Here is a 13,357-nt window from a genome sequence, read left to right as displayed (position 1 = left end):
CTCCAGGTCTTCCCATGCAGGTATGGGAGCCTAAGCACTTGGGCCATCTTCTACTGCTTTCCCAGGCAGATCCAGTAGACAGCAGGATCTGAAAAGGAGCAGCTGGGACACAAATCAGCACTGATATGTGATGCCGGCACTACAGACAGAGGCTTAGTGTACTATGCCACAGGCCAGCCCCACAGGTAAGGCACTGTTTAAGGCACAATAGTGAATACAACAATAAAGTTCTGGGACCGGCATTGCGGGGTAGCATGTTAAGCTGCCACCTGCAGTGCCAGCATACTAAATGAGGGCCAGTTCGATTCCCGGCTACTCCACACCCCATCCAAGCACCTGCTAATGGCCTGGGCAAGCTGTGGAGAATGGCCCAAATCCTTGGGCCCCTGCACCCACGTGGGAGACACAGAAGAAGCTCCTGGATCCTGGCTTTGGTTTGGCCCATCCCTAGCCATTGCAGCCATTTAGAGAGAGAACTAGAGTTTGGAAGACCTCTCTCTCTCTCTCTCTTTTTATCTCTCTCTCTCTCTCTCTCTATCTCTCGATCTCTATCTCTCCCTTTCCCTTTCTGCGACTCCAGCTTTCAAATAAATCTTCAAAAAATACCTATGCCATGATAGAATGTTACTTCTTTTTGGAAGTCATTTAAATACAGCAATAATAATAATAAAATTATTATTTCACAGAGATTATATTCAGTTGGGATGTGGCAGAAGAATTATGAAACAATATATGTCAGTTTGTAAAAAGTGCTAAAAAGACAAGCAAAAGATCAAGGGGACAAAAGGGGCAAGGGGGCCTGTTACAGACAGGGCAGACGTACCTTTCTGATGAGGTGACCTTTGAACTGAGACCTGAAGCAAATAAGATGAATCCAACTGCTTTTCTAATTCCACTGCACCTGGCAGAAGGGCTGCAAGAGAGAAATACAAAGGTGTGGGAAAACAGACTTCAATTTTATTCTAGGTTTATTCTTTCTTATTACTAGGGAGATGATATTTATGGAACATAGGTTCAGTGGCATTTAATTCATTCACAGCATTGCACAACCACCACCTCTTCCCAGTTGTAGACAATTTGCATCACCCCAAAAGAAAACTCCATGTACATGAAAAGTCACTTCCTGTCCATTCTTGTCAACCATCAACCTGCTTTGTGTTTCTTTTATTTTTTTTAAGGTTTTTATTTATTTATTTGCAAGGCAGAGTCACAGAGAGAGAGAGAGAGAGAGAGAGAGAGAGACATAGAGAAAGGTCTTCCATCCACTGGTTCACTCCCCAAATGGCCACAATGACCAGAGCCCAGCCAATCCAAGTCAGGAGCCAAGAGTTTCCTCTGGCTCTCCCACATGGGTACAGGGGCCCAAACACTTGAGCCATCTTCCACTGCTTTCCCAGGCCATTAGCAGAGAGCTGGAACTGAAGAGGAGCAGCTGGGACATGAATTGGCACCCATATGGGATGCCAGCGTTGCAGACAGAGGCTTAGCCTACTATGCCACAGCACTGGCCCTGCTTTCTGTTTCTATGGATTTTCCTACTCTGGGTATTTCATATAAATCTTGCCATATGTGACTTTTTACTTTGGGCTTTTTTCACCCACCATAGTGTTTTCAAAGTTCATCCATACTGTAGCATGTATCATTACTTCATTCCTCTTGTGGCAGAATAATACTTCATTGTATGGATATGCCCCAATATGCTTATCATTTCTTCCATTGATGAACCTTGGATTGTTTCCACCTTTTGGCTATGGTGGACAATGCCCCTATGAAAATGCAGGCACAAGTATTTGAGTCCATTTTCAAGTTTGTTCTTTTCTAATCCCCCTTCTAATCCATTCCAGAATCTATTTACAAGTCATGTTTAAAACATTGCAAAATGATTAAAATGACCCACCAGTGATGAAGGACCAATATCTAGGCCTATAAATGAGCACCTGGTACATAAGAAGCCCTCTATAAATGGTAGCTTAATAATAATTAACACTGCTAACCTAGCTAAATACAGCATTTAGAGAGCTGTCAAATCTGAAGGGTGGGAGTGCATGGGGACCAGATCATTGTGGAGAATCCAGGTGTTGCCAGCCTGCCAGCCTGCCGCTCTTCCCCCACCTCATACAGTGGATGGAGAAACTGGCTGGAAGTCTTTCTCAGTGTTCATGTCACTTATCTTTCCATGCTAGAAAATTATCATTAGCCCGCATCTTTGTCAACAGACTTGCTCTGGGCTTGGCCCTGAAGTTACACAAACCTAGTTGCCCAAAGCAAATAAAGGAGATTGTAGTGTTTCTGATTGTATAAATTGGCATTAAAGGAATCTCTAATTTATTTGTTTAACACACAACTGCTGACATCATTGCCTGAAGTAATACCTACCAAGTCTTATCCCAGCTTGTTTGCCACCCAAAGTCAACACCATTTAAAAGAATTGTGACAACAAAATTTCCATGTTTATCTAGAGGAAGTATCTACTCAAACAGTCACTTGACTATCCTAGGATCACATGGGGGACACACTGAGCTGGAAGTCAGGAGAACTTGAGATACTCTTCATTGTGCGGTGACTTTCATTTCTGACTTCCAAGTGCCTACCCCTGGCACAAATCTACTTCTCCATTATATGAGATTACTTTCCTCAGACCTGTGCACCTTACCCAATGTCACAAAACTTATCCTATTTATGTTTACATAAGCCATCCAAAATGGTTATGAGCTATATGAATCACCACTTAATTAAGAGCATTTATAGATTTCTAACATCAACTATGACTTTAAAAAAATTCCACAATACCCTGTTCCTTTATTTATTACAATATTGGTGACAGAGAATTGTGACAATTGGAGTAACTCTGTAATTTGTGGTTCCTATCAGTGCTAGTTTCATATCCTCCCAGAAGTGACAGTCTTCAGAAAGACAAGTTGTCTTCCTTTAACAAATGACACATTTCTCTTTACAGTAAATAAGAGCCTTGTCAATGCACTTACTATTATGGTTCCTCCACTTGTAAGAATCAATTCAAGCTGTTTTCAATTACTGAATAGATCTACCTTTCCATTGTATCATACTATAAATAGATGGAAGCTTTTAGAAAATTCTTCCCAAATGTTAAATGAGAAACACACCAACAAGGGGTCTTCATTATCCAAAAGCTGACCGACCTAGCTAAGTTGACTTCATAGCTTTGGTCAAACTCAAAACACACACACACACACAGACACACACACACAAAAGCAGAGCAGAGAGTTTCGTTTCCACTTTCCTATTGAGGAAGTTGCATCTCAGAAAGGCTTTATGCTCCAAATACCTCAAAGTATGGAGCAGAGACTTGAATCCATGTCTCTGATCCTGGGATCTTTCTGCTGGACACTGTGCCATCTTTCTTTCTTCACTTTATTGTGCCAACTGAAAATTCCTAAGATGAAATGGCATGTATACAGCAACAATCACTGTAGCAGTGTCTATGGTTAAAAAAAAAAACAAAGTTGAAAGTTTCACAGTAAGGGACTGGATAGATAAATTATACCTTGTAGTCCCTAAAAACATGAGACAGTTGGATGTGCCCTGCTATGGTGTGATTTCCAAGACACTAATATATTTATTTACAAATTAAATGTGATGCATAGAACCTGTCAAGGCTCCCAAGGATGAAGGCCTCTCAACCAAGCTGTAAAAAAGAGGGTTTGCATCCACTATACCCAGTTGGAATCCATAGTAGCTCTTCTGCCCCACCCTGCAACCCAGTGATGATCAGTATTGCCAAGCAGCTCTTGGCCAGAGTCTTGGTTACATACCTAGAATGAGAATCAGGTTTTTTTTACAAAGACAGAACCTCAAAACAGTCACTCAAGGTAGATACCATGGGGGGATAACAAGAAAGCAGTAGTCTTCAGCAAGAAGATCCTGCTGCAGGCAACAACTCAGGGCTTTAAGACTGAGCAGAGACAAGTAGATGTCAACAGGTTTCACAGAAACCACGGGGCGTGAGCAGAAGTTGGAGACTTGGTATCCAAGAGGTGGAAGTGATGGTGGTGACCTCATGGTGACAACCCATGGCTGCTCAGCTCAGAACTCGGCAAAACTACTTCCTCCCTTTTCCAGTCTGTATCATTAAACTGCATTAACATGAAATGTCTGCCACTAAGCCAACTAAAGGCTGATAAGAAGATCCCAAAATGATATCAGCCTGAGAACTGTATCAGCTGAGGCTAAATTTGGGTTTCCTGACACATACATCAGAGGAAGTAAAAGGAAGTTATTAGTAGGGAGATGATAATGTGACTCTTCCAGTGTTAACTGAAGGCAAGAACATTGCAAAGGGGTTCATATGAGACTAAAAAATTTATGCCTATCAATAGAAACAATTGATGCACTAAATCATATTGTAGATAATAAATATGTACAATTATGTGTCAATTTTAAAAATTAAATTTTAAAAAATGATAATTGTTGATTTTCCAAACAAAAATGTCAATAAAATACTTCTCATGATTGACATAATCCACTTGGATTTTCCTCTTTCTGTGATTTCATTAAATACCTGTTTCTTATATTTAAAGACTTAATCATAATCACACTTTACTTAATCAGAATTCTATTGTTAACATTCTAAATTTATCTCAAGCTACATGCTCATAGTTGAAAAACATTTAAAACCACTGATGAATACAAATTAAAGTTTTCTTTTGTTTCATTATGGATCCAATTTTTTAAGAACAAGTTATATACCAGTTTTCTTCCCCCTAATATACCATTTATAAGTAAAACATATACATAATCCATTTGAGAAATATATCAGTAGCCAGGATTACACTATTATCAAATTACACATATATAGAGATGTTATAATATACTATTACATAAAAATGGTTATTATAATTAAGCTTGATGTCATACCTTTATATACATCTTTGTCCTTAATATATCTGAAAAAACACAGGCAAGGAAGGTGGACAGACTCAAATCTACAGTCCAAATTTTTCTCACAGTGTTGTTTGGCCCAGACATGTTTAGGTATGGCTCCTGGAGCACCTGAGTTGGCAACCAGTGGGCCACAGGATAAAGCAATATTAGGGAGCAAGGAAGGCTGAGAGACAGAGAAAAGTTAGAGATGAAGGCAAAGTCACGGGTGGGTAGTTCTGTATACAGATACTTTGTGTAAAGCACAATGTTACAATATGATGTGGCACCAGAATGTTCTGCTTAATGTCCCAGACTGCTCAGGGCTTTGCCCTGGTACCTGGAGATAGGAAGATCAAAGGAAGAGGAGAAAGGTACTCCTCATAACAGCATAACCAAGAACAATGAGTGCCTGGTGGGTGACATGAAAAGAAACTGACCCATGAATGGCACTGAGCAAGCATACTTTGAGCTTTTTCTCGTGATTCAGTCATCTTTATGCACATCAGATCTTTTACCGTGTACTGTAGCACAAGATGCTTTCAAGACTTCCTAAGACCTGTGGCACCATTGCTTCATGCTTGATGGGTTTCTATCAACTGCTTATAGCTGCCTGTCACCTGTCTCCACAGACAATCATCACAGTCTAATCAGTCCACCATTGCCTTAGACAGTTTTCTGTTGCGATAGTGAAATACCTGAGACTGAGTTCTTTATAAAAGAAAACAGGCTTACTGGAATCCTAAACAGCATGGCTCTTGTGAGAGTCACCTGGCGGCAACATGGTGAGGGAGCACTTTCAAGAGGGAGAGATCACATGGATAGTGAGACATAAAGCCAAAGCAAAGGGAGAGGGCCAATAACAACCTCTGATGAGCCCCCACCTCTGAAAGGTCCCACCACCTCCCCACATCACCACAGTGGGGACCAAGTTTCCAACTCATGAAGCTTTGGAGGACACATTCAAGTCACAGCCAAATCATTGCATCACCTTTCTCACCCACTCCCTTACTTACAATTGTCCAAGCAAAGGACTGAGAACTTCTGGAGAATAGTACTTAGACTTCTTTTATTTCTGGATCTATGTCTCATGAGTTTCCATAAGCCTGACCCCGTTTTCACCTCCCCATCCTCAGGTAAGGGGGATGTCATGGTGCTAATGTGTCCACAAACCATACAGTTTGATCTTCATAAAATATATTTACCATAGTTCACTAGTTTTAAAAGATGGCATCTTAAACATTTTTTACTTTTTGGTAATTCATACAAAGGAATAAATTTCATGTATTTCATATATACATTTTAAGAGTTTAATGATACTTCTCTCCCTACATACCCTCCCTCTCCTACTTTCATCCTTCCTCCTTCTTCTTTTCTCTTAATTTTTGCAATGATACACTTTCAATTCACTCTATAATTATAAGTTTAACCCTCTACTAAATAAAAAATTCAACAAGTAGTGAATAGGAAAAACCACTTTACCTGAAGGGTATAGACAAGTCTATAAACAATAGTCAAATCTCAGAATGTCAATTTTGCTCATATACATTACATTTTTTATACTCTGTATATTAGCTACCACAAATCAAGGAAGACATGTGATGGCTTATTTCACTAAGCATAATTGTCTCCAGTTGCATCCATTTCATTGTGAAACACAGGATTTCATTCTTTTCAAAGGCTGAGTAGTATTCCATGATATATATATATACCATAATTTATCCAGTCATCAGCTGATGGACATCTGTGTTGATTCCATATCTTAGCTATTGTGAGTTGAGCTGTTATAAACATGTGGGTACAGATAATTCTTCCAGAAGCTGATTTTATTTCTTTTGGGTAAATTCCCAGGAGTTAGAATTGCTGGATCATATAGTAAACCTATTTTCAGATTTCTAGAAATCTCCATACTGTCTTCATGATGGTTGCATTAGTTTACACTCTAACCAACAAAAACAAAAAGATAATTTTTACTGTTGTAAATGTGCATCTGTATGGCTACCAAGACACTTTAGGTTATAACTGTTTACAATTTTAATTCCAAGTATGTATTTATGAAAGGCACTTTCCCAATTTGTGACTGATCCAAGATAGCAAATATATTTTTCCTAATGGCTAGACTATTTTAAATTAGAACCACTTTAGAAGATCTAATTCTATTTTCATTCTTATTTCTACCCTGAGTTTATGGGAAAATGTAAATTGATTCTTCCATAAATTACCACTGACATAACAATATAGCAATAGAATTTTTTTAGACTCTGCCAGCCATAAGGACAGAGAAGAGAGGGACAGCCATGTCATTGTCACTTTACCTGTCAGCAGCATTTTGATATGATTGTTCAGTTGCATGTTAACTATTCACTCCTACAGTGTATTCATTTTTCCAGGTACATATAAGTACATATAAACATACATTTACAGACATGCTCTCCATTAATTGTCACTTGTTTACCCACATGTGAACTTAAAATTATCTGAAGTGCACGTGTGAATTTGCAAGGTCCAATTTCTCTTTCCTCTTCCTATCTCTAGTAAATATGGACCTATCAGCCCCACCCTTATCTGAACCCATTATCTAGAGGTAATAACCCCTCCCAAGCCTTATTAGTACTTCTGGGAATGCTGCCCTTTGAGAGGTTTGATTAGTAAGACAAATACAGCATGGAACTCCAGCTGTATTTGAAACACAAATAATCACCTTTTGTTTTAAATTATTATTTTTGCCAGTGAAAACAGTGACTATAATGTATGAAAACTAAAAGTATAAGTCTTCAAGGCAGTAATTTGATATCTGTTACCTTAGAGGTGAGCCTTTTGGAAAACTGAGCCATCTTGAACGCAGATATGAATGTAGACATAAGCTAGGGCTTAGTATGGAAAAATCCAGGAGATTAAGTCAGAAAGCATACCTACCATTGTATTCACTGATCCAGCTGCTGTGTAGCATGTACCAACCATAATCTGTGCTCACTACTCTTTCCCCCGCTTTCAACAATTCAGAAAAATTTTCTTTCAAATAAAATGGTTGTTCTATCAAGAACAAGAAGGATTTTGAGCCAGATTTAAACCAAGACACTAGTCACAAATCCACAGAAAGTCAGGATGTTGTAATATGGCAACATGAACATATGTGTAGGCTGACAGGTATCCATTTGAGATTGAGATTTTTATATAGTAAAAAAATAGCAAGAAAGTGGGCTGCTCTTTTCAAAGGCCTACCATTATTAGCACTATTCATCCCCACAAGAACCCCATGGGGTGAGCACTGTTATCATCTCCATTTCACAGATGGGATTATCAACAGTTAGAGAGAGAGCTAGACTTTACACCCAGTGAGTGATCCCTGCACCAAATCTGTTACCAGTCACCATGCCATCTGCTTACCTGTACAAGTGAGCGAGTTTTTACCTATTCATGGTGCTTTCTGTAGGGACTTTGAAATGTGAAAATATTGCTTGTGGGACTATATTAGGATATTTCCAAGAAACAGAAGCCATGGAGATAATATAGAGATGGTAGATGATAATAATGATGGTAGGTAGGTAGATAGGTCGAGCTATCAGTGAATAGGAGGATGCCACCTGCTTTACTCAGTCTACAAGTTTAAGTGCTAAGCTCTTCACAGATATACTTAATGCCTCATATTTTATCAGCCATCTGAGCATCCCTTAGCCCAGTCAAATTGACATCAAATTAACCATCACAGATAATTTTCTTAAAAACCACTACTGACAGGAGTCTGCCTCTCTTGGAGTCCCTCCACCCTCGCTTCCTGGCTGTGGCAGGAGGTTTCTGACTTCAATAAATCTTGCTTTGTTAAAACACACACACACACACACACACACACACCACTGGCCTTTCCTCCAAGACTTTTATTTCTGTCCAGCTTCCCTCCCCTGAAAGACAAGCACACATCAGAAGTGTTTAGGATAGGCCTTTCCACTAGGCAAAATAAGGTGCAATGAGATTTGAGGACGTCTACTTCCCAAAAACTCTCTCATCACATGATCACACTGCCTAAATTGGACTATCACAAAACTTGTGGGAATAATCATATGTATGCAACTTAATGCAAATGTATCTTTAAACTGATTTCTTCTATTCCAATTATTCCACAGCCAAGGGCACTGGAATGATGAAATGTAATACAGCAGTGTCATCTCAAAGATGATATTTTAATCACCTCCTCTTCACTTTATTGGTGAGAAAAGTATTCTTGCCCATGAGTCACCAGGATAGATATAACTTTTTTAAAGGAACCAAAAACTATCTAAATGTTTGGTTTCTAAAGGATAAGTTGCCAGTGCCTGGTTAAGCCTCTGTTTCAGAAAAGAACACTTTTTCCTGAAAACACAGCAGTTGATCAAACACACATATTCTATAACCATTTCTAGAGATGGTTAATAGTGTATGAAGAAGAGAAATTTGATTTTCACAATAATGGGAAATACATGATTCTGAGCCTGAGATCCTATCCAGAGATTGAACAAACAAATGGAAAACAAATGCCTTTGTATAACACTCTCATCTCACTATTTCAGGATGTCTCTTCTGCCTGGTAACAGCATCATCAGACACCCAGAAGCTTCACAGCGTCCACCTCCTTGGCATCCATGTCTCAGGACGATGTCAGGCAGAGGCAGGTTATTGTGGAGGGAAGAACAGATTGGGGGAGATGAGCCTAGGCTTACTTTTTTTAAAAGTATTTTTAAAGGGCTTGGTCCTTTTAAGGAACTTGATCCTCAGAGAGCCCTGACACCTGCCAGTTCAGATACAGAGCTAGGTCTGTCAGCAATACCCAGTATTCAAGAGAACTTGGAAAATTTTGACCTGTCCAGGAAAGTGGTCCCATTGTTAGAACATGTAGACATAACAATAATAATGAGATCACTGGGACTTGCACTATGGCATAGAGGGTAAAGCCATCACCTGCAATGCTGGCATCCCATATGGGTGCTGTTTCAAGACCTGGCTGCTCCACTTATGATCCAGCTCTCTGCTATGGCCTGGGAAAGCAGTGGAGGATAGCCCAAGACTTTGGGCCTCTGCACCCATGTGGGAGATCCGGAAGAAACTCCTGGCCCATCTCTGGCCGTTGAGGCCATCTGAGGGGTGAACCAGCAGATGGAAGACTTCTCTCTCTTTCTACCTCTGCCTCTGCCTCTCTGTAACTCTACCTTTCAAATAAACAAATAAATCTTTAAAAAAAAAAATGGGATCATCTACACAGATAAGGGAGTGAGGAGGATCCAGGAATGTGTGAGAATCAGATTCCGCAGGGTTCCCTGAAGAGATTTGGTGAAGCCTATGTTTGTTGCTGCTGGGATCCTGCCTCTGGCAATGGGCTCAGGATCAGGATTCCCTATCTAGAAGGAGATCAACAAGAACAGGTGAGCCTCCGTTCTGGAGAAGTGCAGTTTAGAAGGGCACCGGCTTTGGAAAATACTTCTGATCCTTACTGTACGTGGTATCAAAAGGGAAACTGAGCCTCAGGACCAAGGCCATGGTGCCGCTCACTATCCTCAGTGCTCACACAAATTTTCTGTGACCAGGAATTGTCCTCTATCCTGGCATCAAAGATGAATCTTCATGTGAAAATCAAGAGTTCCCAGAGGCAGATAGGGTGGGACTCCCAGGATGAGAACACAGCAGCAGCCATTCATGGAATGAGCAGTAAATCTTCCCAATCTTACATGGAATGATCCTTGCGAGGCCCAGTGATCTAGTCTTTTAAATTGGGTATGTTTATGCTCTGAATCAGTGGTTCTAAAAGGCAGGGATTAAGTTAGGATCTATTATCCATGAAAAGATGGTTCAGGAATGAAAATTCATGCATGTCCCAACCTTCTGTAAGTTCTACTTTATGTGCAAGTCTTAATGTAAGACTTTTTCTATTTCATGGTCTTAGTCTGCTTTTTGTTGCTATAAAAAATGCTGAAACATATAAAAAATACTGACACATATAAAGAAAAGAAGTTTCCTGAAAATGTCCTATTTAGTAATTAAGAATTTATGTCAATGGCACATATGTTTCTTGGAATAAATACATCATTCATTTCTCCTGAAAAGAAAACAAAGGAGGTTTACTCACTCCCAGTTCTCTGTATCCAAGAGGGTGTTGCCAGCACCTGCGCAGTTAATGTTGAAGGTCTTGCGTTGCAGCAATGCAGTGGGGAAGTGGAAGAGGAAGCAAAGGTGTGCAAAGAGCAGGCACATGAGAGAGAGACAGACAAGAAGTTGATCTGCTTTGTAATAACACACTCTTGTAATAACTCATCCAAATCTGTGAGATCTAATTCAGTCTTGCAAGAACCAACCAGTGTCTCAGAAAGACATTAAACCATTCATGAGGATGGTTTCCTATGACCTAATAATTTCCCATTAGGCTACCCCTCTTAAAAGTCCCACTACTTCTCAAAATCATTATTTTGAGGACAAAGCTTCCAGCACATTAGCTTCGGGAAGACAAGCCACCTCTAAACTGTAGCATAATCCCATTCTTTGGGAAAAAGAAAACAATAACTCTACAAGTACTTCCAGTTACAAAAGCTGTCATTTAGCTGTCTCTTTTGGATACCAAGCAACATCCTTTCAACATGTTACCACTTAAGCCTAATACTCATTCAAATATGAACAGCATGGCCAAGGAATAAATTTCTAATTACCAGTCAGGAAGAAATTAGATACATACATATAACATATTTTCTGAAATAAATGACCTCCAATTATATAGAATAGTATTAATTATTTGAAGTCCTCTAAGACCTTACTACTCATTGTTTGAAGCAAGATCAGACATCTCTTGGGAGATTTTCAAAAATGAAGAGTCTCCCAGCCTAGCCCAGATCTACTGAATCAGAATTTGCAATTTAATAACAGCACCAGGTTATTTATATGTATATTGAGAAATACTCAAGCTATATATAAGTACATTATTTCTCCCTTTAGTATACTCAATAACAGTGAATACCTTTTGAAAATTCATCTCTTTTTATGAAGCTCTCCATTGTAATTACCATTAGTTGTGTTTAAATACAGTTGTTAATAGGTGGAGATGAATCTGTGCAGCCAGCCTTCCCATCTCCACTCTGCACTCCCACCATCTCATAATGGTGAAAACACCCTGCCACCCAGAAAATCCATTATGAGAAACACAAGTGGAATGAGGAACGGTGCTAGCAGCAGCAGGGCAGCCGCATGTTCAGGAAAGCATGGAGGACTGGGGAGAAGCCTAAAGGCAGAAGACACACTGGGGAGAAATTGAATGCACTGAGAATTTAACTTAAGTGCATATATAGTTGAGTGTTCTGTTTTACAAATAACAAAGGTCAGGGGCTGCATCGCAACATAGCAGGTAAAGATGCCACCTGTAGTGCTGGCATCCCATATGGGCGCCAGCTCAAGTCCTGGCTGCTCCACTTCAGATCTAGCTCTCTGCTGTGGCTGGGAAAGCAGTGGAAGATGGCCCAAGTCTGTGGGTCCCCTCACCTACATGGGAGACCTGGAAGAAGCACCAGGCTCCTGGCTTCAGATCGGCACATCTCTGGTCATTGCAGCCATTTGGGGAGTAAACCAGTGTAAGGAAGAACTTTATCTGCCTCTGCCTCTCTATAACTCTGCCCTTCAAATAAATAAATGAATTTTTATTTTCTTAAATATCTATATTTTTGTTTAAAGATTGATTTATCTATCTATCTATCTATCTATCTATTTATTTATTTGAAAGGCAGAGTTACAGAGAGGCAGAGGCAGAGAGGGGAGGGAGAGAGGTCTTCCATATGCTGGTTCACTCCCCAGATAGCCGCAATGGCCGTAGCTGGGAAGAGCCAAAGGCAAGAGCCAGGAATTTCTTCTGGGTCTTCCACATGGGTACAGGGGCCCAAGGACTTGGGCCATCCTCCACTGTTTTCCCAGGCCAGCAGAGAGCTGGTTTGGAAGTGGAACAGCCAGGACTTGAGCCAGCACCCATATGGGTTGCCAGCACTACAGGCAACAGCTTTACCTGCTAGGCCACAGTGCCAGCTCTGATAAATAAATATTTAAAAGGAAAAAAAATAACAAAGAGCTCTGACTCTGACCTTGTCTACTGACTGGGTGCTCAAGTAGGTTACCAGCTTCTCATGGTGGTACACTCCTTTCTGAGTCCTGCAGGTACTCAGACATCTACCCTGTCAAAAACTATTGCCCCAGCACCTCAACCTCCTAACTTCAAAGAACATGTAAGACTCTCTTCCGATTCTTCCACAAATCCAATACCATCTTAAAGAACAAAAAAGCAATAATTTAAGACATAAAAATAAAAAGGACCAAAGTTTCAAACTTAATGTATCTCTAGGTTCGATACATCAGTACTGTGTCTGTCTGATTCAACATCAACATCTTGGTCTCTTCTCACATTTGACAGTGGCTTGTAACTGGTAACTGGTATGAAATGTTTCATAAACAAGAGTTCACACTT

General features: G+C 40.0%; 1 long non-coding RNA gene across 3 annotated transcripts in view; it reads right to left on the bottom strand.

Annotated features, from left to right (window-relative positions):
* Positions 1–13,357, bottom strand: part of LOC103349589 (uncharacterized) — a 42,397-nt gene that overhangs the window by 24,814 nt on the left and 4,226 nt on the right. For 2 of the 3 annotated variants that reach the window (XR_011381979.1, XR_007922502.2), the window contains exons 2-3: positions 3,305–3,458; positions 824–913 (exon numbers count right to left, since the gene is read on the bottom strand). This is a non-coding gene — a long non-coding RNA (uncharacterized lncRNA). Of the gene's footprint in view, positions 1–823; positions 914–3,304; positions 3,459–4,893; positions 12,588–13,357 lie in introns of those variants that run through there. The other variant, XR_011381980.1, reaches the window with a different exon arrangement.

The sequence above is a fragment of the Oryctolagus cuniculus genome, chromosome 14 (genome assembly GCF_964237555.1).
Source record: "Oryctolagus cuniculus chromosome 14, mOryCun1.1, whole genome shotgun sequence".
In the NCBI taxonomy this organism is placed as follows: domain Eukaryota; kingdom Metazoa; phylum Chordata; class Mammalia; order Lagomorpha; family Leporidae; genus Oryctolagus; species Oryctolagus cuniculus.
This window is presented reverse-complemented; position numbering and strand designations above follow the sequence as displayed.